The sequence below is a fragment of the Sapajus apella genome, unplaced genomic scaffold, assembly GCF_009761245.1.
Source record: "Sapajus apella isolate SASKATOON/1434 unplaced genomic scaffold, GSC_monkey_1.0 scaffold25, whole genome shotgun sequence".
Classification (NCBI taxonomy): Eukaryota; Metazoa; Chordata; class Mammalia; order Primates; family Cebidae; genus Sapajus; species Sapajus apella.
This window is the reverse complement of record NW_022436965.1, coordinates 22,703,123-22,728,259: the sequence shown is the minus strand read 5'-3', so window position 1 is coordinate 22,728,259 and position 25,137 is coordinate 22,703,123. Positions and strand designations below refer to the sequence as shown.

The 25,137-nt window shown below is 39.6% G+C and overlaps 1 long non-coding RNA gene across 1 annotated transcript; it reads left to right on the top strand.

Annotated features, from left to right (window-relative positions):
* Positions 1-280: 280 nt before the first annotated feature.
* LOC116560217 lies at positions 281-25,137 on the top strand. The gene is made up of 3 exons (XR_004272855.1): positions 281-387; positions 4,112-4,206; positions 25,024-25,137. It is a non-coding gene; the product is annotated as an uncharacterized LOC116560217 (long non-coding RNA).

Sequence of the window (25,137 nt, the reverse complement as noted above, 5' to 3'; positions counted from 1 at the left end):
TGGGACATTCTGAATTCAGAATGGAAATAAGCATTCCAGAGAGAGGAGGCATGGGTCTTGACTGTGGTTCTCCTGCTGTCTCCTCACTGAGAAGGCTGATAAAAGCCTTCTCCTTTACAAATGGCCCCCTGAGGCCTTCTGAAACTTTATTCTCAGGTCAAGTCCATCCTAGCCTCCAAGGTTTAGTTCATACGGCTTTCTTGCCTCAAGTGCCCTACCTAGGCCTCTCTCTTTAGCTTCTGGGTCCAGCTAAAGCCCCCAACCCTTCCCAGACAGTCCTGCTTTTGAAAACTATGTTGCAGCCTGGTGGAGGAGGGTGCTATACTTGGTACAGGCCAGTTGATCCACTGAACTTCTCCTACAGACTCTTCCTGGCAGAGCCTGAATGTAAGTAAAAACTGTCAGCCATGGAAAAAAGGCAGTGAAGTCAATTAAAAATCAAGTGCAAACTCATGCCTTCCCTGGTTCTTCTCATGCATGCTATATACATCTTACCACCTGGACTGTAAACTCCAAGTGGGCAGGGATGGGCCCTACATTTGTTCGGTGTCACAGGCTGCCTCTCTTTCACTCATCCGTGTTCAATATGTACTTGGCATTTTATTCAATGAATGGAAGAATAAACTTATTTTTATATTTTCCATAATACAAATTCAGGAGTACACCTTCTCCTAGGTCTGAAAAGCAGACAGACGAAAAGTAACTTCAGTAGTAAAACCTATTCCTAGTTGATCTAGTTGTTCTAATCCAGAGATGAGCACCCAGTGGAGGCTAAGGAGGTTGACCACACAGCATTCCTTTGCACACCCTTGAATTGCTGCCTCCTTGAGCCTGCAAGCCTCTTTGCCCTGCAATAATCGTACTCTCTTTATTGGAGTTGATGGCAGCTCTAAAAAAAAAACAGTCCTGAAGATTAAATTCTCTCACAAAGCAAAAATACTCTGGGTGCTAATAATGTAAAAAAAAAAAAGCAGAGGACATTCTCAGAAATGTTCCCACCTGTTCCAACCAGGCTGTCTGTTTTTATATGCTGTCAGCCCTCTCTTTCTGATCATTAGTGAGGTTATTAAGATGGACTGAGCTCCTCTTGTTCAGGCCTGCATGGAGACTCTGCTACCTTGCACTAATTTCTGTTCCATGGAGCCCCAAATAAGCTTAGGGCACATAGCAAATTAGATTTCAGAAGACAATAGATCTTAGAAGCAACAAAACCCAAATAAATGATGTTTACTGCTCTTGAGAAAGGACACTGCGATTTCCCTCATATGTAGCTGTGCTTCCTTCTATCTATTTCAGGCTGGCTTAGTGCAGGGCGAGGGATAAGAAATGGGGTAGGCATCCTTCTATTTAAGGGTGGGGCATCTTGCTAAGCAGTCTCTCAATTACCAAGTTGGTAATTGGCTGGCCACAGGCCCTCAGACTTCCCATTCTTCCTCATACCTTCCTGCTTTTCTAGGTCACGTCTCCTCATTATCTGTAGATCCTTGGTGTTATTAGTCAATGACATTGTATTACACTCAGAACAGAATGGGCTTAAGTTAAAGACCCACACAGCTGACCAATTGGCACATCTCAAGCCTGTACAGAAATGATTTTTGAATCCTTAAGAATCAGAGAAATGGATCTTGAATTGTGGCAGTTGGGGAGGGGTATGGTGGGTAAACAGTTCTGAGCCAACCTCAGATCCTTAGAACTAAATGCTTAGAACTCAAATCCCACAGTCAGCTCTCAGATAATTTTCCCTTTTTTCAATATTTACTCATTTATTTTTGAGTGAATAATATACAAGCATGGTACAAAGGTAACAATGTTCAAAATGGCTGATGGTAAACAGTAGGACTCGCTCTCATTCTTGCACTTGCCACTGGTTTCTTTCTCCAAAGACAATTGCTATTATAAGATTCTTGTGTATCGTGACAGTCATGTGCTATGCATGTGCAAAAGCATGTATATATGTTTCTTACTGCTTAAAACACCAAATGTTGGAATTCTGAACTAACTCACACTGGGGTCTTTTTCATTTAACAATATATGCATTGTGTCTTGGAAATTAGTTCGTATCAATTCATATTGAGCCATCTGATTCCTTTTTTAATGGTCATATACAGTAGTATTCAATTATAAGACTATATCATAATACTTTCAAAAAAGTTGAAACTTTTTTCAATTTGAAAACTTTTTTGAAAGTATTTGGTTTCAGTCCAGGTGTCAAAAATGGGAGAATGATGATCAGAAATTTGTTTGGATCTGTCTGTGTGAATCTGTAAGATGACATGGATTTGATCTTCCTTCCACCCGCTCCAACATTGATAGCTCCTTACATAGCTTCCAAAGGATTGTTTTTACAAACAATTCTTTAATGAATAAGGTGTACATCATTCACATGTGTGCAGCCATATATGTAGAATAAAGTACCAAAAGTAGAAATTGCTGAGTCAAAGGATCTATGCCTTTATAATTTTGATAGATATCACTAAGTTGTTTTTAATAGAGATTTTACCAATTTACATTACCACCAACTATGTGAGGGGAATGCCTGTTTCTCTACATTGTTGCCAACCTGTGTCCAAATATTTTGATCTTATATTGTCTAACTGATTTTAAAAGAGATAACATAGTTTTAATTTTTATTTTTTTACAAATGAGGTCAAACATTATTTTATTTTGAAGAGACACTTGTAATTCACTTTCTGTTTACATTCTTTGTTCTTTTTAAAAACCGGGTATTGACTTTTTGTTGATTGTAGGAGCTCTGTAGATATTGGTCTTCTGTGATTTTAATTGGACTTTTATATTTTAACCAGTTTGTCATTGCTTCTTACTTTTTAAGTGATATTTCCCCCAATATTTAAAAAAATATACGTGAAATTTATCAATCTTCTAAACATTTCTTTTTGCTTTTTTTCCCCCTTAGGAAAGCTTTTTCTACATCATTCTATCTTTTAAATTTTAGTTGATGGCTTGTATATTGTATTTTCTCAAGAAAACCAACATGATTTTCTCTTTAGTTTTATGATTATGCTGTCCCGAATTATTAATTTCTGCTTTCATTTATAATGTTTTCTTTCTTAGGCTTTTTAGTTTTACAGTTCTTTCTTTACCTTCTTGAGTCGCTTTATTTTTATTCTTTCATATTTATTAATGTAAGTTTATTTAAGTATATTTTCTTATTTGTTATTAAAATATTATACAAGCATAATTTTTTCTTTTTATTAATATAATTATACATTTTCTCCTGAACACTTCACACAGATTTTGATAACGCTTTGATCATTGTATTTTGTTGGTAAAATATGCTTTCACTTTCCCTCTTTGAACTAAGAGTTACATGAGAAAAAGACTTTTTTCTAATTTGCTAACAGATTTCTAGTTTTATCACATTGTAATTAGAGAATGTTGACTATACTGTTCACATTTTGTAACATGTTGAGACTTTCTTTGGGCCTAATAAATGGTCAACATTTGTAAATATTTCTTGAGTTTCTTGGGATGTTGAAAAATTATAGTCTCAGTTTTCATGGAGTAATGTTTTAGAATTATGTATTATATTTGAGTTTAACATTTGATAGATAGATAGATAGATAGATAGATAATAGATATTGGTCAGAGTTCCCCAGAGAAACAACCAATAGGATGTATATACATATAATATAGAGACAAAGATTTAATTTAAAGAATTGGCTCATGTGATTGTGGAGGGTAGGCTTGTAGGTTGGAGACCCAGGGAAGAGTTACAGTTGAGTCCAAAGGCAATCTACTGGCAGAATTTCTTCTTGTCTAGAAGAGGTCAGACTTTTTCTCTGTTAAGGCCTTCATCTGATTAGATAAGGCCCACACTCATTATGGATAAAGTCCACCAATTTAAACGTCAGTCTCATCCAAAAAACCCTTAACAGCAATCTCCAGAATAATGTTTGGCCAAATATCTGGGTGCCGTGGCCCAGCTAAGTTGTCAGATAAAAATTAACCGTAACAACAATATGTGTTATGTTATATAAAAACATTATATATATATAGTATATGTATATTTTTAGAGTTGTAAATATTTTGTTTCAGCAATCATTTTCATGTCCATAATTTTATATACTAAATCAATCTTCTATTTCTACAGATAGTCTTTTGATTATCCTCAGTAAGCCAAGAACATCAGCATGATTCTTTTGTCTCTCCTTATTCTTCTCTTCTATATCATTCAATTTCCATTTGGTATGTAATTTTTCTTAAGTGTTTAACTTCCTATTTTTCTAATATATTTATAGATCTATGGTTTAGTTTAACAGCTTTTTTTTTTTCTTTTTTTTTTTTTTTTGAGATGGAGTTTTGCTCTTGTTACCCAGACTGGAGCGCAATGGCGCGATCTCGGCTCACCTCAACCTCCGCCTCCTGGGTTCAGGCAATTCTCCTGCCTCAGCCTCCCCAGCAGCTGGGATTACAGGCACGCGCCACCATGCCCAGCTAATTATTTGTATTTTTAGTAGAGACGGGGTTTCACCATGTTGACCAGGATGGTCTCGATCTCTTGACCTCGTGATCCACCCGCCTCGGCCTCCCAAAGTGCTGGGATTACAGGCTTGAGCCACCTCGCCCGGCCCTTGTTTAACAGCTTTGAATAGTATATTTTTATAAGGAAATAAATACTTACATTATTTGCCACCATTCCTTCTCATTTACCCTCCCAAACTTTGTTAGTTATTTCTTATCTACATTGTAAAGGTTCATAACACTTCCTTGTGTTCTGTAACTATAATATCCGTAGCTGGTTTAGACTGTCTTAAAGTTGCGTATTCAATGCTCGTTACTTTCCTTTTGCTGGAGTCTCTCTTAATTTCTTTTTTTAAAACATTTTTTTTATTTTTTACAATTTAAACTAGTTTATTATATAATGAGAGCTTGTTGGATCACAGAAACGAAGTTAAACAAGATGTGCCATGTCAGAGTATAACATTGAACATATAGGTTTAAGTATACATATCAATTATAGTGCAATCAAGCGAAGTTTAATCTGAAAATGAAAATATTTCAGATTATTAAACCCACATCTGTTTTTTAAAGTACAGTTTAGACTTTTTATCAAAAAGCTATGTATACAGCCCAGGCGCGGTATATTATGGCTCACACCTATAATTCCAGCGCTTTGGAAGACTGAGGCGGATGAATTCCTTGAGACCGGGTGTTTGAGACCAGCCTGGGCAACATGGCAAAACCTTGTCTCTACAAAAATACAAAAGTTAGCTGGGCATGGTGGTGCACACCTGTAGTCCCAGCTACTTGGGAGACTGAAGTGGAAGGGTCACTTGAACCTACAACGTCTAGGCGGCAGTGAGCGGTAATCACACCACTGCACTCCAGCCTGGACAACAGTATTCTTCTCCACCCTAGTCTCCTTTAATTTCTTAATTGGATAAAGTTTGTCCTAATGTGCTCATGCTTTCTTCAAGAAGGACTCATGAGTATTCTCTGACTTCTAACATGCTCATACAAGATTTTCCTATTGCCTTATTACTGGTCACATCTTATCCTCAAGGACTTTGGAAGTGATTATCACTTAACTGTTTTTGTTTTGGTTTGGTTTTATTCATTGCTTAGGCCAATTATCATTTAGCTTGCTCACTGTTTAGCCAGTTTTGTATTTTTTCTCTCTTTAGTTAACCCAATCTTTTTGTCTAGCTGGCAAAAAATTCTTCACTTTGTCAGTCTAGACCAGCTGGCCAGGCTGGTCTCAAACCCCTGACCTCAGATGATCCACCCACCTTGGCCTCCCAAAGTGTTGAGATTACAGTGTGAGCCACTGCGCCCAGTCCATTATTGTTATTTTTAAATTGTGATGTGGTTGTTAAAGTTTTCATCTGCCCTGTTGCAATATGCATGTGTTTTTAAGTTGTTTTGCTTTTCCTGTTGCTTTTACTCTTTCTTCTTATAATGTTTTTATCAGTCTTATATTTATTCCTTTAAGTTAATAATCATGTTTGAATTAGGTGAATTGTTTATAGGTAAGCTGTGTGCAGAAGACTTGTGTCTGGGAAGTGCCAGAGCCCTGTGCCAGGCCAGCAGGAATCTTCCTTATAATGGGATTGTATAAGTGTGTGTTCTCCCATCTTCATTCCTCCCACCCAAACTAGATTGGCACAGCAGAATATTCCCAATACAGTCTCTTACTTTCTTCCTGTCATCCTGACAGACTGCTTCTTGCAAACCATGGTTTGTTTGTGATTCTTCGTTCAGCTCCACCTTCCTAACCTTTCAAGGCTTCATACCAAAAAGGGTTAATGGAAAATCTCTACTGGCAAGCTGTGGTTTTGTACCTTGGGTATGCTCATGTTTTGAGAACTCCTGTTTGCTAGCTTTGCCTAATTTCTATAGCCATGCGCATCTTTTCTTGGCTCTTCATGCACCCCTATGAGATTTTTCTATTATTTGTGAACTTTTCTTTTTATATTGAGGTTCATGATTACAGATGTATCCTATTTCATTAAAGAGGCAAAAATTTGCTTTCTTGTCTTATATCTCAAGATTTCTTAAGAGAAGAGGCCACCGTCTCTGCGAACCAGAAGTCTGTTCTTCATGCCAGACTTCTGGCATGAATTGGACTTCAGAGGGATTGGCCATAATCAAACTCTGGAATCATCCCTAAGCATCCTTGCCATCTAATACTAATGTCTGTAGTATCCCTCTTTTTCAGGGTGACAGGGCCTATGACTTGCTTTCTATCAACAGAATATGGCAAAGGTGATGGGATGTGATTTCCAGGATTATGTGTCATAAAGCTGTCAACTGTCATGCTAGAAGACCCTAGATGTATTTGTGGAGGCAAGAAGTGATGTAGTGAATGCCCATGTGTCAAGAACCTGAGGATGGCTTTAGCTAAAAACAATCTGGGAACTGAGGGTAGTCGCAAGCCAATCATCAGTGAGAAACTGAGACCTTCATTCTGATTTCTTGTAAAGATCTGAATCCTGCCAACAACCAAGTAGATGTGGAAATGGGTATTTTTCCTAATCAAGCTTTCAGATGAGATCATAGCCCTGGTGGAAATCTTAATTGCAGGCTTGCAGAGACCCAGCTGGTCAGTATCTGGATTCCTGACCCACAGAAACTATGAGAAAATAAATGAGTGTTGTTTTAGCTTCCAAGTTTGTGGCGATATCACACATTAGTAGATAGCTAATACAGTGTGCTAGTTGGAAACTGACTGTGGCCAGCAGTTCTACAGGTTCTGGAAGGACACCACCATATCTGCCCTCATCAGGTTTATCTTTTAGTGTTAAAGAATATGAAAATTTTGCAATTGAATAGATGTGTGTTCAAATGCCAAGCCCAGCTTGGTTTAGGTTGTTGTCAGGTCAATTAGGACCTATGCAGCCTGAGAGGAGTTGCTTAATCTATCTGAGCTTCAAATCCATCACTTTAAAAATACAAGTGTTAAATGAACTCACGAGGGCTAAGACAGAGGCTTACATGAGATTAACAGAATGCTTTACATAGTCCTTGGCAGAAAGTAAATGTTCAATGAGTCTTGCTGTTGAAGAAATGCTGTTAACTGTTAGTTTTTGGTGGCTACAGACCCACCAGCAGATTGCAGGGTTTGATTTTTCTCAGGAAAACTTTGTACAGAGCAAGGTGCACTGGACTTGGAGTCAGAAGTCCTATGTTTAAATCCTCCAGTCATTACATCTCTTGCAGTCTATTTCCCTAACTAAATTGATGATGTTTGTACCTGCTTATATCATAAGGGCCCAGGGAAATAGACTTATATCAAATGTTTTATGAGCATAAATAGGCTACTCAAACATACACATTATTACTGTTAATAAAAATGCTACATTATAAAATGGTAATTAAAATATTGAAAGGGACCTTTACAATGGATACCCATGGCATCTGTGATTGAATGTGTGGGCTCCAGAGCAGGATTGTCTGGGTTAAAACACCCCTCTGTCACTGATGGACTGTGAGGCTTTGCTAAGTTAGTTACCTGTCTATGCCTCAGTTTCCTCAGCTGTAAAATGAGGGTGACAGTCACCACTCACTCCATAGGATTGTTTAGAGCATCAAGTGTGATGATGGATTTAAGCAAGATTAATTCTAAATCTTAGAAAAATGTCTACAATGTAAGTGTTCAGTACATATTAATCAAAATCATTATTCTCTCATTCCTACTTTATCATTAGGAAGCAGAAGATGTCAGTCTTGTTTACTATTAAATTTCCTGCATTTCTGCATTTTTGGTGGGAGAAAGCACTTCAATTTTTGGTCCAATTCAGCCATCTGGCACTTCCTGTTTGTTTGTCTGCAAGAATTCCACAATAACTGATGAAGGAGAAGACTAATTTTGACCACATCAAGTACAATAAAGGATATCAAGAAACTACTTAAATTCGATTTTGTCAGCTTTCTTGAAGTAAATGATGACCAAAAAAGCAGTTAAAATTGGCATGGGGAAGAAGTTACAAAGATAAATGCTCATTTAGTCTAAAAGATAAACGTTCATTGTCTTAGGACAAAATGGTATAAATGTCCCCAAATATTTCTATTACATGAATGGAACCCCTTTACTGAAAGTGATTGGGTAACACATAATATTTTACTTCATTGAAAACAGGTTCTCTTTAGAAGATAATTTTCTCATTATCCTTAGAGGCTCTGGAATCTGCTACTGGATTCAGAATTCAATTTTGAGTTACTTAGGGGAATAAAACTTTTGTAAGATTTCTCTCTAAATTATGAAAGCTCAAAGGCTGAATACCCCCTTTAAAATAATTTATTATTTGAGTATATCATAGCCTATAACATATTTAGAAATTAATAATTTTTTATAAAATTTAACTTAATTTTTAAAAGGTTTTCTTTTATGAATTACCATTTCTTCTTTTGGTTTTCAAAAGAAGACTATTTCTTCTTTTGGTGATTATAGTCAGATCAGTTTACAACTAGAACAAAATCATAGAATATTAAAGCTACTAGGCACCTATTGAAATATAATATCTCCTTGAACTCTACAATTGCCCTCTGAGATAGGTGTGATTTTTCTTCTTTCTAAATGAGGAAGCTGAGTTTGGGATAGGTTACCCGCATCATGGCACTAGCAGAATCTAAACCCAACTCTGTTCAAATTCTAAGCTTTTGTTTTTTCTACCATAGATACTACCCATATACTATTACAGAACACGGAGTGACACCCCACCTCACTGCATATCACATATGAAAATAACTAAGCAATGGGGGGTGAAGGGACCCAGTCAGGGTTTCACTGTGAGCTGCTGGTAAGACTGAGGCTTGCTCAGTGGCAGACAGATGTGGGTTGTCTTTCCTCTGCCATTTATTAGCAATGTGAGTTTAGGAAATTTGCCTAATCACTTTGAGTCCAAAAATGAGAATACACTTACATCATAAGGGTTATGAAGTTGAATGAGATTATCACACACAGAGTACTTAGCACTATTACTTGGCATGTGGTAAGTGATAAATTAAAGGTAATTGTTTTCAGTAACTCTGGCAGTAATAACAGGAAATAGAACTTAGGCCTGGTGCATCCTGATAAAAGACTTGTGATTTGTCATCACTGTAGTCCAATTATAAAAGCATGCCAATTATGTGGCTGGTATGCTTTGTCCTGTCTATTTATTTGCGTATATATTTACTTAAACAGTTCAGCCTTGCTTTAGTTAACATTAACTTACAGGTAGTGTCACATGTCACCATGGACCGTGCACTCTTATATAGACATAGTTGGATGCTATTATTTCTTGGCACTGGCCACTAATTTCCCGGGCCTCTTGAGAAATTTGGAGCTGTGCTTGTGCTCTTTGCAACCCCCTGGGATCCCACTGTGCTGTTCCCTCTGACATGTCAGCTGTGGCAGGTCCAGGTTCATTACCAATTCCCTGAGCTCTCTGAAAATCGCGCCCTGCTAATTTGCCTGCATACCAGCTGCCTGAGCTCCACCCCCTTTCTGATGGCTGCTCCCAGCGGCTTTCTGATCATATTGCAGTAGTTCCTAATTGTCCACAGCTTCTTGTCTTTCTTTTTCTCTGTGAGTGAAGCTCAGTGTGTGGATCATTTTGTTTTAATTGTTTATTTAATACACCTTCCATTTGTCAATGAGATTCTATCTACCTGTTCTTTCCTTTTAGTCTGCACAAGTATACAAAAAGAAGCTTTTATTGTTTTCCTAATCCCTTCTTTGTGTTTTGTTATTATTATTATTTTGTTTTTCTCTCTCTCTCTATCCTTATCTGGCCCTTTGAGCTTTTACTGACACAGCAGATTCTTACCTTACTTCCTTCAATTTTTCTATATACAAATGATTGTTTAATGGCTTGATGTCAGATACTTTGTTTATAAAGCCGTATCAGTCTTTCCCTGTTCTTCTCAGGCTCTTACTTCCCTTCATCTGACGATAATTTTAAAAGAACTCCCTTGTTAGTCCCTGAATGAATGCCTTAAAGGTCAGAATCAGGAAAGTAGAAAGAGCACATGGAGGCTGCTTCTATTTGTATTTGATGCTTAATATCTACATCTATTTTATATCTATATCAATGTATGTCTATATATCTACACTTACATCAATGTCTACATAAAACTTTGGTTGATGTGGAGTATGGCAGCCTGGGAGCAGACTGAAAACGGTGAGTGTGCAGAAAACAGGATGTGTGTGCCTATATGACTGTACAGCAGCTCTAGCTGTATCCCAACTCCCCAGGTAGTAGCAGGAATATAAGACTATCATCCCTGGTCTGGTTCTCATCAGGTTATATAATATTGCACATAAGCTACTAGGATTTCAAAACATGGTAGAGTTCAAGAACTTATTGCTCTGAGATGCCCCCACTGTCTCTGCCAAGAAAGTTCCACTCACCTATAAAGGCCCTTTTCCATTTGAGGTCTCACCTCCCCATGGAATCTTCCCTTACGGTATCTGAGAACTACAATTACATTTATTGTTTGACTCTCAGATTTTGGCATTGGTTCAGATTGTTTTGCATCTTATTGTGTATTCCTTTCTAGCGTCTTTCTCTTTATGCCTAACTGTTTAATACGTGTAGTGTTTAACTCCTAATAAATGCTATAAAATTGCTTTAAGGTAGGACTACTAATGTTTAGGCATCCTTCATCCTTTGATTATCGTCTACTACTAGATGCTTTAGTGTATCTCAGAATGCCCTGGGGACTTGCATTAAAAAGACTCCTGGGTCTTTCTGCAGCCCAGTTGAATCAGAAACTTTAGATACGGGGACCTGAAATTTATTTAAATGAACTCTTGGGGGTTTATGAGGTCAACAAAAGTTTGCCAACAATTACTTTTGGAGATGCCTCTAAAATTGCTTTCATATTTCTCTACCTTTCCAGTCTCACTATCATCTCACTAAGCCAGGCTCACATCATCCAGAATACATGTGACACACACACACACACGCGCGTGCACATACACACACACCCTGCTCTTTATTTGTTAAATTTGATCTTGGAACACCTAACAAACATGAACTAGTGCTTAACATGTGTCAGACACAGTGGTAGATGTAGAGATGAATAAATCATGACCTTTGTCCTTGAGGAGTTTACAATACAGAGAGGAAGACATACGTATACATCTCACAATTATAGGGCAAGCCCATGGACAAAACATGGCTACCTCAAGGTTGTGCTTGGAACACAAACGTCATAGCTTAAGTACTATTTGTCCATCTCATCCTGGGAATGGGAGGCTTGAGTTAGTCTTCAATTTCAGTGGTGGAGGAGGTGCATCTCCGTAAAAAGAAAACAAAGGGAAGGGCATTGACAGTTATTTCGCACTGAACTAGCACTTTCTCCATGACTCAGATCCGAGAGCATCAGCATCTGGGGCCAGTTAGCTACGTGTATGGCTGAGAGACAAAGCTGTCCTCACATTCACTGAACACCCGGGCCTGGAGTAGATTGTCAAAACATATGCTCTTTGGTCTCAAGAGTAAATTCCTGGTATAGTGACACCACTGATTCATGACAATTCATGATACATAGAAGGTAGGCAGTTTCTACTGACCCTGTCAGAATTCTCATTTCTTGAAACACAGTCTGTCATTTCAGAATATCTAACACTTCAAAACAGCTTATTGTGGTGGTACCATGGCAACGTAAAAAGGCTTTCCCCCATTTGTACCAAACATAAGCTAAAGGTGTTTGAAGAGCAAATAGAAACAGTCTGTAGTTCAGTACGGGGAGACATTTAAAGAAACTGGCAGGAGTAATTTGTGCACCAGTAAATTGACAGAATTGATTTCCCTCTACTGTCTCTTTTGCTGGTGAGCCCCGATGTGTGGCGTGAGCCTGGGTCTCTGGTGGCTGGCTTTTCTGAACCATCTTTTCTCTTTTTTTTTTTTTTTTTTTTTGAGACAGAGTCTTGCTCTGTTGACCAGGCTAGAGTGCAATGGTGCGATCCTGGCTCACTGAAACCTCAACCTCCTGGGTTTGTGCGATTCTCCTGCCTCAGCCTCCTGAGTAGCTGGGACTACAGGTGCCTGCCACCATGCCCGGCTAACTTTTTGTAGTTTTAGTAGAGACAAGGTTTCACCACGTTGGCCAGGACGGCCTTGATCTCCTTGTGATCCACCCGCCTCGGCCTCCCAAAGTGCTGGAATTACAGGCGTGAGCCACCGCATCCAGCCTTTTCCCAATTTTTATCAGATGAACATTCTTTTCTGGAGATGTGGGGGAATATTTATGCTAATGTCTTGACTATGGGTAACATTTTGGATATAAAACTGCTACCTAGGACCAAAAGAGAGTCTGCATAGCCAAGTCAATTCTAAGCAAAAAGAACAAAGCTGGAGGCATCACACTAGTGGACTTCAAACTATACTACAAGGCTACAGTAATCAAAACAGTATGGTACTGGTACCAAAACAGAGATATAGACCAATGGAACAGAACAGAGGCCTCAGAGGCAACACCACACATCTGATCTTTGACAAACCTGACAAAAAACAAGCAATGGGGAAAGGATTCCCTATTTAATAAATGGTGTTGGGAAAACTGGCTAGCCATGTGCAGAAAGCAGAAACTGGACCCCTTCCTGACACCTTACACTAAAATTAACTCCAGATGGATTAAAGACTTAAAACATAAGACCCAACACCATAAAAACCCTAGAAGAAAATCTAGGCAAAACCATTCAGGATATAGGCATAGGCAAGGACCTCATGACCAAAACACCAAAAACATTGGCAACAAAAGCCAAAATAGACAAATGGGACCTAATCAAACTCCATAGCTTCTGCACAGCTAAAGAAACAGTCATTAGAGTGAATTGGCAACCAACAGAATTAGAAAAAAATTTTGCGATCTACCCATCTGACAAAGGGCTGATATCCAGAATCTACAAAGAACTAAAACATATTTACAAGAAAAAAAACAAGCCCATTCAAAAGTGGGCAAAGGATATGAACAGACACTTCACAAAAGAAGACATACATGAGGCCAACAAACATATGAAAAAATGCTCATCAGTGGTCATTAGAGAAATGCAAATCAAAACTACACTGAGATATAATTTCACGCCAGTTAGAATGGCAATCATTAAAAAATCTGGAGACAACAGATGCTGGAGAGGATGTGGAGAAATAGGAACACTTTTACATTGTTGGGAGTGTAAATTAGCTCAACCATTGTGGAAGACAGTGTGGCGATTCCTCAAGGACCTCGAAATAGAAATTCCATTTGACCCAGCAATCCCATTACTAGGTATATATCTAAAGGATTATAAATCATTCTACTATAAGGACACATGCACACAAATGTTCATTGCAGCACTGTTTACAACAGCAAAGACCTGGAACCAACCCAAATGCCCACTGATGATAGACTGGACAGGGAAAATGTGGCACATATACACCACGGAATACTATGCAGCCATAAAAAATGATGAGTTCATGTCCTTTGTAGGGACATGGATGAACCTGGAAACCATCATTCTCAGCAAACTGACACAGGAACAGAAAATCAAACATCATATGTTCTCACTCATAGGTGGGTGCTGAACAATGAGAACACATGGACACAGGGAGAGGAGCATCACACACTGGGGTCTGTCGAGGGGAAATACGGGAGGGACAGCAGGGAGTGGGGAGTTGGGGAGAGAGAGCATGGGGAGAAATGCCAGATATAAGTGATGGGGAGGAAGGCAGCAAATCACACTGCCATGTGTGTACCTATGCAACAATCTTGCATGTTCTTCACATGTACCCCCAAACCTAAAATCCAATAAAAAAAATAAAATAAAAAACCTGCTACTTAGTCTCTGGGTCACTTTGTCTAAGTCATAACCGCCATATCTGCAGGCTGCAGTCTCCTCTGTAAGATGAGGGCTTTACATGAGCTCAGTGTTTTCCAAACCTGGTTGGACATTAGAATAGTCTGAGAAGCGTGTTAAAAATACAAGTTCCAGAGACCTAGCCAGTCTTACTGATTCAAAATCTTCTGAGGAAGGGGGCCAGGAAATGGTCTTTCTAAACTGTGCCCTTGTAGTTTCAATGCAGGCAGGCCTCTCCCTGACACCTAAAACCATTCGTCCAGATGCTCCAAAAAGACCTTCTAGCTTTGCATTCTATTCTTTAATGATGGTACAGCCAGGCCACACCCCATTACCCTCTCGTTGTTCCTAACTTCCCCTCCTTGCCTTACACACAAAGAGCCTGTCAGCCTCTTTTCTTTGGTGACTCCTTTGGGCACTGGGAGGCCTAAGAGTTTTATTGACAAACAGCAAATGAGTTCTTTGCTCACTGAATGAGGGTCACTCGTCAGCACTGCTGTCAGATTGCTAAGTAATGGTGACTCTGTGCAGATAATATGCTACCTTTGTGCAGAACTTAAAGTTTCTTTTTAGGCGCTGCACACACTTTCACACAGGACTGGAATTTTAAGCCATTTCTGTCTATCTAGCTGTGTGGGTTGGAATCTACAAAGGAGACAAAGACCAGGATAATGTTGACCTAGGGATTCCACGGTAAAAATCAGACAAGGGCTTGGAAGAATCTATCTGTCTGTAAATCAAACAGTGCAGTGCTTCGTGCTGAATACAGCACTCTCTCACTCATCTAGGAGGGTAAGATTCATGCCAGGTGAGAAAAAAACATCTGGCTGATTTCCTTTCTGTAAGATGAAAGGGATAGAAACAAACAAAAACAAGAAACTACCCTTGAATTGGTAAATTTTGGATCCTTGTTCCAGTCAGATCTAGTCCATCCCAAAAGCTAAAAATGCTAGTGGAAGGTACATTTACAAAGTTACGTCTGGTTAATAATCAGTGAAAAGAAAGCTTGCTTTCTCAGATAGGAGCCCCCTTATTGAATGTTTGTGAGTGTATTACTCATGGAGACCTGGCAAATACCTATATTCAATCAAGGTGACCGGGGTTTATTCAGGAGATGGGCAGGTTTTCACAAATAGCTAGAATCAAATCAAAAATAAGTGAAGGGTGTGGCCTGTATGATGTATCACAAAGAGAGTAGGGCAGAAAGAGTTTATCAGTTCTTTGATGAGCTACATGGAGGGATTCTAACTGACAGACATGAGGATGTGGACACTCAAAGGAGCACCACAGAGTGAGAAGCAGCAGCAGATGGGAAAACAATATTATGTTACAATACAAATTATATTGGCTTCATTATGACATTTGCTGACACCAACTGCATGTTAGGCCCTAATAGATACTGAAGTGTTTAACAGATTTTAAAATTTATTCTCTAAAATAACCCTATGTCGTAAAATTGTTTTTTATCTTATTGACAAGAAAACCAGCCACTGGGAGTTTCCTACGCCAGTCACTTAAGAGGATGACTTGCCCAAAGAGGATGCAGGATATGAAGGCAGGCTCATCTGCCTCCAGGGGCCTGGTCTTAGCCACTCTGCACTCCTGCCCCCTTCTCCTCATCATGTTTTTCCTTAGCTGGGATGAAATATGCCCAACTATCCAACCCTTAGTCACTAATTTTATATGTATCAGCTTCCCTGGAAACCTAATATAAGGAAGGGAGGTGTTCTGAATGATGGGCATGAATATTATAAATGCTACACTGGCATTTGGTTTATATACTTATCTCTTACTAGTCTAGTTAGCATGAGGTAATCTTCATGAGTCTGACTAAGGATGAGTGAACTGAAAAAACAAATCATGAAGACATTAGACCTTGGTGCTTAAGAATTTGGGCTCAAAATCTGGAGTAATCTGGGTTTTATTCTTGGTTCCATTGCTATTAGCCATAACTGAGCCTCAGTTTCGTCATCTGTAAAATAGAGATAACCATAGTATGTGCTTTATAGGGCTGCCATGACGATTAATGAAGTGGTGCTCAACTGTACTTAGCACAGTTCCTGGCTTGTGGTAGGCGCTCAAAATATGTTACTGATTCATTATTGGACCTTTGAAGCTGGGGGTCATGTCTTGAGGTATGGTTACCCTTGATGTATGGTGTAAGAGGCTGCCATTTGTTGAGGATCTGCATCAACTGCAAACAATTCTCTTTGATGAAGGGTTTTTGGCATTCATATATGATAATATCATTTAATCTTTGAGTTTGCGTACTTGCAAAATTTTTTGGTTTTCACTTGTCCACATACCCCAAAAACTTCATTTTTCACATTTTAATCATACATTTAAAAGTATAAACCCATGCATATTTTTGTAATATTCAAAGAATGCAAATATATATAAAGCTAAATATGACCCCATCACCAATTCTACAGTTTAGTATGCAACCTTCCTAACTTTTCCGCATGATCTATATAGTACATAAAACATAATGTTTTATGTTGTCTTTTGTTCTTTTCATAGATGCATTTACACTATACACAGTGGCCCACCATTTGTTTTTTGTTCATTTGTTTTTGTTTTTTCTCACTCAACGAATACTATGAATATTCTTCCACGTTGCAAAATACTCATTTTTAGACATGGCTGTATGGGATGTTAGAGTATCATCTCCAAGTTTTTCTATTGCAACAAATCTGGCAATAAATGTTATCTATGGACATTTCTTGTGAGAGTATTTTTTTAGACTATTCTTAGAACTTCTGGGCCAAAGGAGTCAGTAATATAATTAGCCATTCTCTTATTTTTGTTTAAAATAAGTTTAAAATATTTTACTCTTTCACTGAAAAGCTTGTAATGATAGCCTTTGGATTTTCTTTTCTTTTGAATTATTTTCTTGGAATTTATTTATTAATACATAACAATAGTTACCAAAGTACAAAGTAAAATATATCATAGGGCAGGAATTCATGACATGTGGTTTCTCTCCCATATCCTCCTTCTGGACACATAGCAGTCCATCTTACAGAAGAGAAAACTGTCTAAAGAACTGACCGGTAGCACCCAAGTGGCAGACGTAGAATTTCAGCTCAGATCAGTCTGATTTCAAAACTGATACTTTTTGATGCATCTGACCATAGCACGCTGCCCCTAAACATTAAGTATGAGCTTATTTTGAGATTCGAGGGCTATTGGGGGCTCATTGCCAGTGGTGGGAGAAGTCCGTCGTTAAGGCAAGAGAGGCAATATAGCAAGGTAAATACTGCAATGGGGAATCACAGGGTTTTGTGTGAGCCATCCATCCTAGCTCATGGTAGGGGCAATCCCTTACACAACCTATTAAATGGTATTCATAGCCTCACTGCATTGATTGGGGGTAGATAAGAGTTAGCCCATTTATAGATGGGAAAGATGAGACAGGGGACGGTTTATAATGACCTTACCTTGGAACAGGCCTGATGAAAACCAAAGGCTCTGCCAGGCTGTTTTCCATTGAGAAACACTGTTCTTTCTCCTAGAGAATGATAATCTTTGAAAATATTATACTAAGAAGTGGGGCAGCCAGTCAGCATCAAGTCAAGCTAGGAAAATCCCCAGGAGGCAAAGCCTTCCTGGCGAAAAGATCATTTCATAAGTGAGACTTCCTCTGGGAAAAGGAACATAAAGTTACTTCATGTGCCACTGGGTCAGTTCTCTGGGATGGTTGGTTGACTCTGAGCAGGGAGATACTCACAGGGAGGGGCAGACATAGGTGGACAAGTTTCTGAGACTCTAGATACTCCATCTACGTCCACATGCAATTGTTCATGTTTTTTCAGCACCTGCTGTTTGTCAGGTGATGGATCTACACTGGGAATCTAGTGATGATGAAGGTAGACACACACCAGTGTAGCCCTAAGGAATTCATGGTTCATTAAGGCAGCACCCTGGAAGCCTTGAATCACCAGGCAGGGAGATACATGTGGTCACAGGGTTTGTTTTAAGAAGTTGACTTTGAAGAATTAGTCTGAAGCCAGGCCCTTGAGCAGACTGACTTCTGTTAAGGGAGCACATTATATTTTGCCTGGGGAATATAATGTGGGGAAATGGGGCATGTGAGCTAGCAATGTGCCTGACCAGCATCATGCAACCTGGTGCAATATAAAGTGGGACAAACCTGGGCCATGCAGGACAACCTCATGATGACAAAGTCAGCACCCAGCAGACATAGTTATGAAAGGAGGGGATTCACAACTGTTATCTGCAAGCATCTCTGCTCAGCCTATTAAAAGGGAGCTTCTGGCATAGCTCCACTCCTCAAGGAGCTCACAGTTCCTAACTGTGCCTTCAAATAATGTGGAGGTATGGTGGGCACAATCTTGCAAGCTACCATGAAGGGCTCACAATCAAGGCAGAGATGCTCTGGAGTGATGGATCGAGTTACTTGTGTTCTAGTCCCTTGGCAGAGCAGGCATCAGGGTATCAAAGGGACAAAGAGCTGAGGTAGGAGTAGGTAGAGCTGGAAGGCTTCACTGATACCTTCCCAGCCCCATGCAGAGTGTATCTGTATCAGACTTGTCTCTTGTATCTAGACTTGTCTCTTGGAGCAGGCCTTCTTGGCCTGGGGAAATAACTCATCTTCAGTTCCTGGTGATGCCTTGTCTTGATCCTGGGAATGTTGGATCCTGGCCAATTATCCCTAGAAGCATTTTAAACACCCATCTGGACCTGAAGTCCATCTCCCCAGGGTAGTTTCCTACCAAAAATGAGTTCCCACCACTACCTATGTCTCTTCTTTCCCCAACCTATAGTCATGTGGTGTAGTGAAGCTTTCAGGGAATGGCCAGCTGCTTGTAGGGCAGTTACAGAAGGAGTCAGTGTGGTCACCCAGATATTCTACCCCTGAGAAGAGCACCCCAAGAATCAGAGCCAGATTTTTTCTTATTTGGGGTGGAAGTGCAGCTGTGTGTCTCACAGTGTGAGCACAGTGGCTGCCTAGCCATGAGTAGTAGCCATGAGGAGGCTCTGTGTTCTCCCCTTCATGGAGCCCATGATGACTCTGTGGTAAGAGAGGCTTCTCCCAGAGAGGACATACTGAAGGATGTATGCAAGCCAACTATTCAACAATAACTGAGGAGTCCAATCAGGGAAGCAGAGCTGTGGGTATCAGGGAATAAGAAATTAACGAGAGGAACTGATCCTTATGCAAATGTTGAAAAGCCTGGGGGAGTAAAGGTCTGAAAAAGAGAGTTTGAAGTTCAGAGAACTAATGTGGATAGACAAGTCAAAGCCTGCAAAGATATCTGGATGTGAAGCACATCCTCCTAACGCAGTGGGACCATGGAAAGTGGGTGGTGTCTACAGAGGCTGTTTCTTCATAGCTCCTGTCTCTGAGTTCACAGCGTGGGTTGTTGGTCAGCAGAAAGGGACACTGCGAAGAAAAGCTGGACAGATGCCATGGGGAAGAGCAGGGACAAACTGGGATCCATCCATACCTCTGCATCCATCTCTCATTACCGCCATCCACAATCCCCTGTGGAGCATAATGGCTGACACTCCACTTTTGCCTTCCAAATCTTGGGCAAATTCTCTTTTGGTCACCTCTAAACTGGAATCATACAGTGATGAAGCTCTGAGAAAAGTAATTCCAGCTCAGCCATGTTGACAAAGTATGAAAACACAATAGACTATCAAAGACCTAGGCACTGTGCTTTTCATCAGATATGAATGTAGAGATCCAGGGGATCCTGGGGTAATAAAATGTGCCAAGTCCCAGAGTCTGATAACAGAATGGCACCTGTCAGGGTCTGTAAAAAGCTCAGAATGACTGGAGGATAGAGTGAAATGTCAGGGCTGACTGGGCAGATGAAGGTATGGCAGAAGGAGTGTTGGTTGGGGCCAGATGATTTTGTGCCTTATATATTATATTTAAAAGTTTAACCTTTATTCTACAAGAAGAGTTTTAAGCACGGGGAAGAAAATGAGCACATTAGTGGTTTAAAAAGGTCACTCTAGTTTTAGTCTGTGAATGGTTTAGAGGGGGCAAATCTGGTGCTGGGGGCAACAGGAGGCTGCTTCATGAAATGATGCCTAAGAGATTGAGAAAAGCAGGCCAAGTGAAGGGATCTTAAGCATGGAGAAATGCTGGACTCTGAAGTTTGATTGGATATGAGTGGACATGGGAAAGGGTCCAAGATGATTCTAAGATATACTACTGGGATAACTGAGTTGATGGCAGTGCCATCAACAGAAGATAAAAGAAAATGGGAGAGGCTTGGAGAGGAAAAGGATGACTTGTTCAGGCGGTGCTGCTTATATTGCTGGATATATGAACTGGAGTTCAGGGAGAAATACAATCTGAGTATATAGATTTCAGAGCATTAACATATGCTGGAATAAACTTTGTGTTTTCATGAATCCCTTAGAGAATATAAAGAAAGCTATTTTCTTCAGAAAAAAAAGTATAAAACACACACACACACACACACACAGACACTTGAGTACATGTGTAGATACTTTAGGGATAAAAGAGTGTGCCTAGAGTATGGATGGAGTAAGAAAAGGAGATGAGAAAAAACTTTGGGAAGAGTAATACTTAATGGATGAATGGGGTAAAGAGCCTGCAAAAGTTGCTGAGAAGGGATGACTTAAGGAGAAAGAGGGAAACCAGTGGAGTGTAGAGTGTAGACAAATGAAAGCCAAGGTAAAAAATTTAAAGAGAGCACGGTGATATTACATAAAATATAGAAAAGGCAAGTAAGGGAAAGATGGGGAAAAATTGATCTGTTTAGCAAAAGGTGAGAAATTTAAATGTAGAAGAACAGGGGCCACTAAAGAACAAATATTTTCATATATATATACAGGAAATGATAGGACAGTTAAGTAGATGTGAGAATGTGACAGGAAAGAAGGAGGGGGATACAAAGAAGTCTACTGGGCACAGAAAAGAGAGCAGGAATTTGGGAGAATTCTGGGACATTGTCTTCTGGATCTTCTCTGCTTCTGTAAAGGAAGGGTTGGTCAGCTAATTGGAGGGCTTGCTGGCCGTAAGTTTGACTTCATGTTTCCTGGAAGCTAGTACCAAATTGGACTAGAATGAATTATGTGATTCCTTGTGTCCCAAAGAAAGACATATTTTTAACTCAGGAGGTACATCAGCCCCATCTGGGTCTTTTAAGCAGCCCAGTCCAGTCTGGATCTCATGCTGGGGTCTATGCAAAAGGGGCAGCTGATGAAACCTCCCCTATAGGAGAGCAGAGCTCAGAACTGGTCTCCTGACCCTTGTGTCATATTACCATGCTGCTTTCTCAAGTCTCCAGGGTGCCAGTATGGCTCTTCCTGTCTTTTCCTCCTGTTTCAGATTTGAGGCTGAGCCCTCTTGTTTACACAGGAGTGACACTGACTTTCCCAAATCAGCAGCCCCTGTAGCTAATCTCAGAGAACACCCCTGAAGGTACAGCCTAGCCACAAGACTATCCTACCATGGATCCTTTCATGGGCACATCTCATGGAATAAAATTAAAAGCCTTGAGAAATTTGATTCAGCCTTGGATCAAATGGGAAAAAAAAAAAAAAAAACCACACAGTTCACATTTTAGGGAGAAGACTTGAGGAAAAATAATCTGTTGACATAAGTACTTAAGAACTTAAAGTGCTATGCTGGTTAATATCTTTCTCAGCAATATAGAGAAGAGCAGGTTGGAGACTATTTCCATTGCAGTGAGTGTGGGAGCACCGTGAACAAAAGGCACTGAGAGACTCCTGCCAGAAGCTAATGGTGCAAAGGTCTTATTTAGCTTTAATCATGTTATCGTATTCATAACTCCTCTATTTAACTTTTACTGATATGGAATAGGATATTCTCCATGATATTTAATCATAAAGTTCTATTTTTATGTTTCTTATTTTGAAACAATTACAATTTATAACAAAAAATAAAGATTTCCAACCTGAACCACCTGCAAGGAAATTGCTAATCCAATACCCATCACCTCCAAATATGCCAGTATTTCCTACAAATGATTATTCTCTTATAAAATCAGAACCTGATCAGCAAAATAGGGAAATTAACATTGACAAATCACCATCTAACCCTCAGATCCATTGCCCAATAATGTCACGTATAGCAAAACGCTGCTCCAGTTCAGAATCACACATTACATTTGATTGTCATGTTTTTCAGCCTCCTGTCTAGAATAGTTCATTAATCTTCTCTTTACTTTCAACTCCCTGCATTTTTGAAGAGAACAAGCCAGTTATTTTGTAGCATGACTCTCAATTCAGATCTGACTGGTGGTTCTTCATGCTTAGATCCAGGTTGTGTATCTTTGGCAGGAATACCACAGAACTAATGCTGTGCTCCCTTTCCTGTATCTTATTATCAGTGGCACATAATTTTGTTTGTTCCATTACTAATGAGTCATTTTAATCACTTGATTAAGGTAGTGTCTGCCAGACTTCTCCACTGAGAGCTTATTCTTCCACTTTTTCACTTAAGCGTTTTGTATGGAGGTATTATAAAACTATATACATATCCCATTTCTCATCAAACTTTCAGTTTATCTAATTATTTACTTATCTTTCTATGGGCTCATGATAGCCTATGGTATCCAATCAGTTATGATCCATTATTATCATTATTTATTTTGATGATCAAATTGTCTTCAGTTTTTCCAGTGAAAATCTATTTAAGCAGACTTTTGTGTCTTTTGACATGTTTCCATCATTCTGGAGTGCTTTCTTGCCTTCTGGCACAATAAATGTGTTAGCCTCACCATTTACTTTCTCTGTCCCAGATCTGAAATCAATCATTTTTCCAAAGGGGCCATGTTTCTCTTAGTTTTGAGAATGGGATATAGAAGCCATGATCTGGGTGCCAGGTATGTTCATTACAATTGAGGTGTCACTGTTCCCAGGCCCTTTCAGAGGACAGAGCTGGGGATATATGTATGTAAATATAATACATTTATTCACACATTTACTTTTATATTTATTTATATAACTAATTCAATATATTAAAAGTCTGTAGTTCACATGAGTATCTCTAAGTCAAATCCAACTCACTGAGTTTATTGTCTTCTTCCTTCTGATATTTGTAACTTCTTTCTTCAAAAAAATGAAAACCTGGCTATCATTATCTCTAACATATCTACTTGTTTGATCAGCTCCTCTCCTTAAATCAGTTTTCCATCTCTGCTGACACCCCTTTTCCTGCAAGGATGTCCTCTTCACCCCAACTTGGGTTCTGAAACTCTGTGCTAGACTACCCTCTATTTGAAACTCTCTGTACCCTGCTCGACTGGAATAATCATACTGGTCTACCCCCATATGTGGACGCCTTCCTCAGCCTACTTCAGATCTGACTCTTTCCACCTCTGCATGGAAACCTTTCTCATCCTGCTTAGGTCTGACTTCTCATGTTGGGTTGCCCTTATCTTCACCTTGCTTCGTGGGTTCTGCCTCCTTACCCTGGCCACCTCTTCCAGAACTGAACACCCTCCTCACCCATTTTGAGCCAGGACACCTCATGCTAGTCTACCCACTCCACAGATTCTGACCTCATCTTGCTTTTGCTGACTCCCAATGTCCCAAGCATGAGTACCTTCCTTATTCTTTTTGGAAACTGATCCTCCCTATCAGATGCTTCTCTTCTGGGAGGTAATCATAAAGAACACTGAATTAGGTATCACATCCTTCAGCTGGCTACCCCCACATCATGCTAGACACCTTCCTTTCCCTGCCTTACCCATCAGGGCAGGCCATCCCTCCTCAGGGGTGACCCCCTTATCCCTTGGATCCTGACTCCTCACAATAACTGTCCTTTTTCCCTTTATGGGAATGACCTCCTCACCCCACCTCGGTTCTGATTCCCTATGCCATGCCCCTCTACCTGGACACCTTTATCAATGTTCTCGACTCTGGCCTCTCACACCAGGTTACCTCCTGACAATCTACACCAAAACTCCTCCAGGTATGGATGCCCTTGTCACTATTCTCAGGCTCTGACCCTGCATGCCATACTATGCTTATGCATAGGTGCCCTCCTCATTCTTCTTGGCCTCTGATTCCTCATGTCAGGCTGTTATGAGAAATCACAGCTTTCTCACCCTTCTTGGTCCTCAGCACCTCATGCTGGTCCACTTCCCTGCAAGAATATCCTGCTTGGGACCCTGAAGCTCACTCTGGATGCCCCTCCAGCATGGATGCCTACCTTGCTCTGCTCCATTTAATGTCACCCAGAGCATCTAATTTATGTACTAAATTATGGGGGAAGGGAAGGGAAAGATGAAAAGAAAGGGAAAGAGTTAAAGGAAGGGCAAGTACCAAGTTTTATCTACAATTTTTCTTTTGTTTGATTAATCACTAGAGATGGTTAATTGTAACTTTTAACAATGAGATTTGTTACAGGTTATTATAAAACATGTTTATTATAAGAAATTGTATTTGTTCACTTATTAATCAATTATAAATAAGTTAAATCAAAAACTGAATTTGTAATTTATAACCATCTATGGACTCATCTACTGTGTTTTAATTAATAACCCATAACTATATACACTATGTAAGGTCTCTTGAGATCCAGAAAACACCAGACTATATCTCTCCTGGCAATCTTGCTTATATGTCCAGGAGATTCATATCTAAAGACCATCTTAAGCCTCATTCTGCATAGCCCAACTAAGGTGGATGATTCTTAGAGCATTACATTCTAAAATGAATTTCTTACCTAGAATTATACTTTTATGACTGTTCTCATGTAGCTCTCATATTTTGGAAAATGTGCTTTAGAGGCCTGGGGAGGACATCTCATCTTCAAGCAGATTGCTGGCCTTTTATCAATTTTACATATCACGATTCTAGGTAAGTTTTCCTTT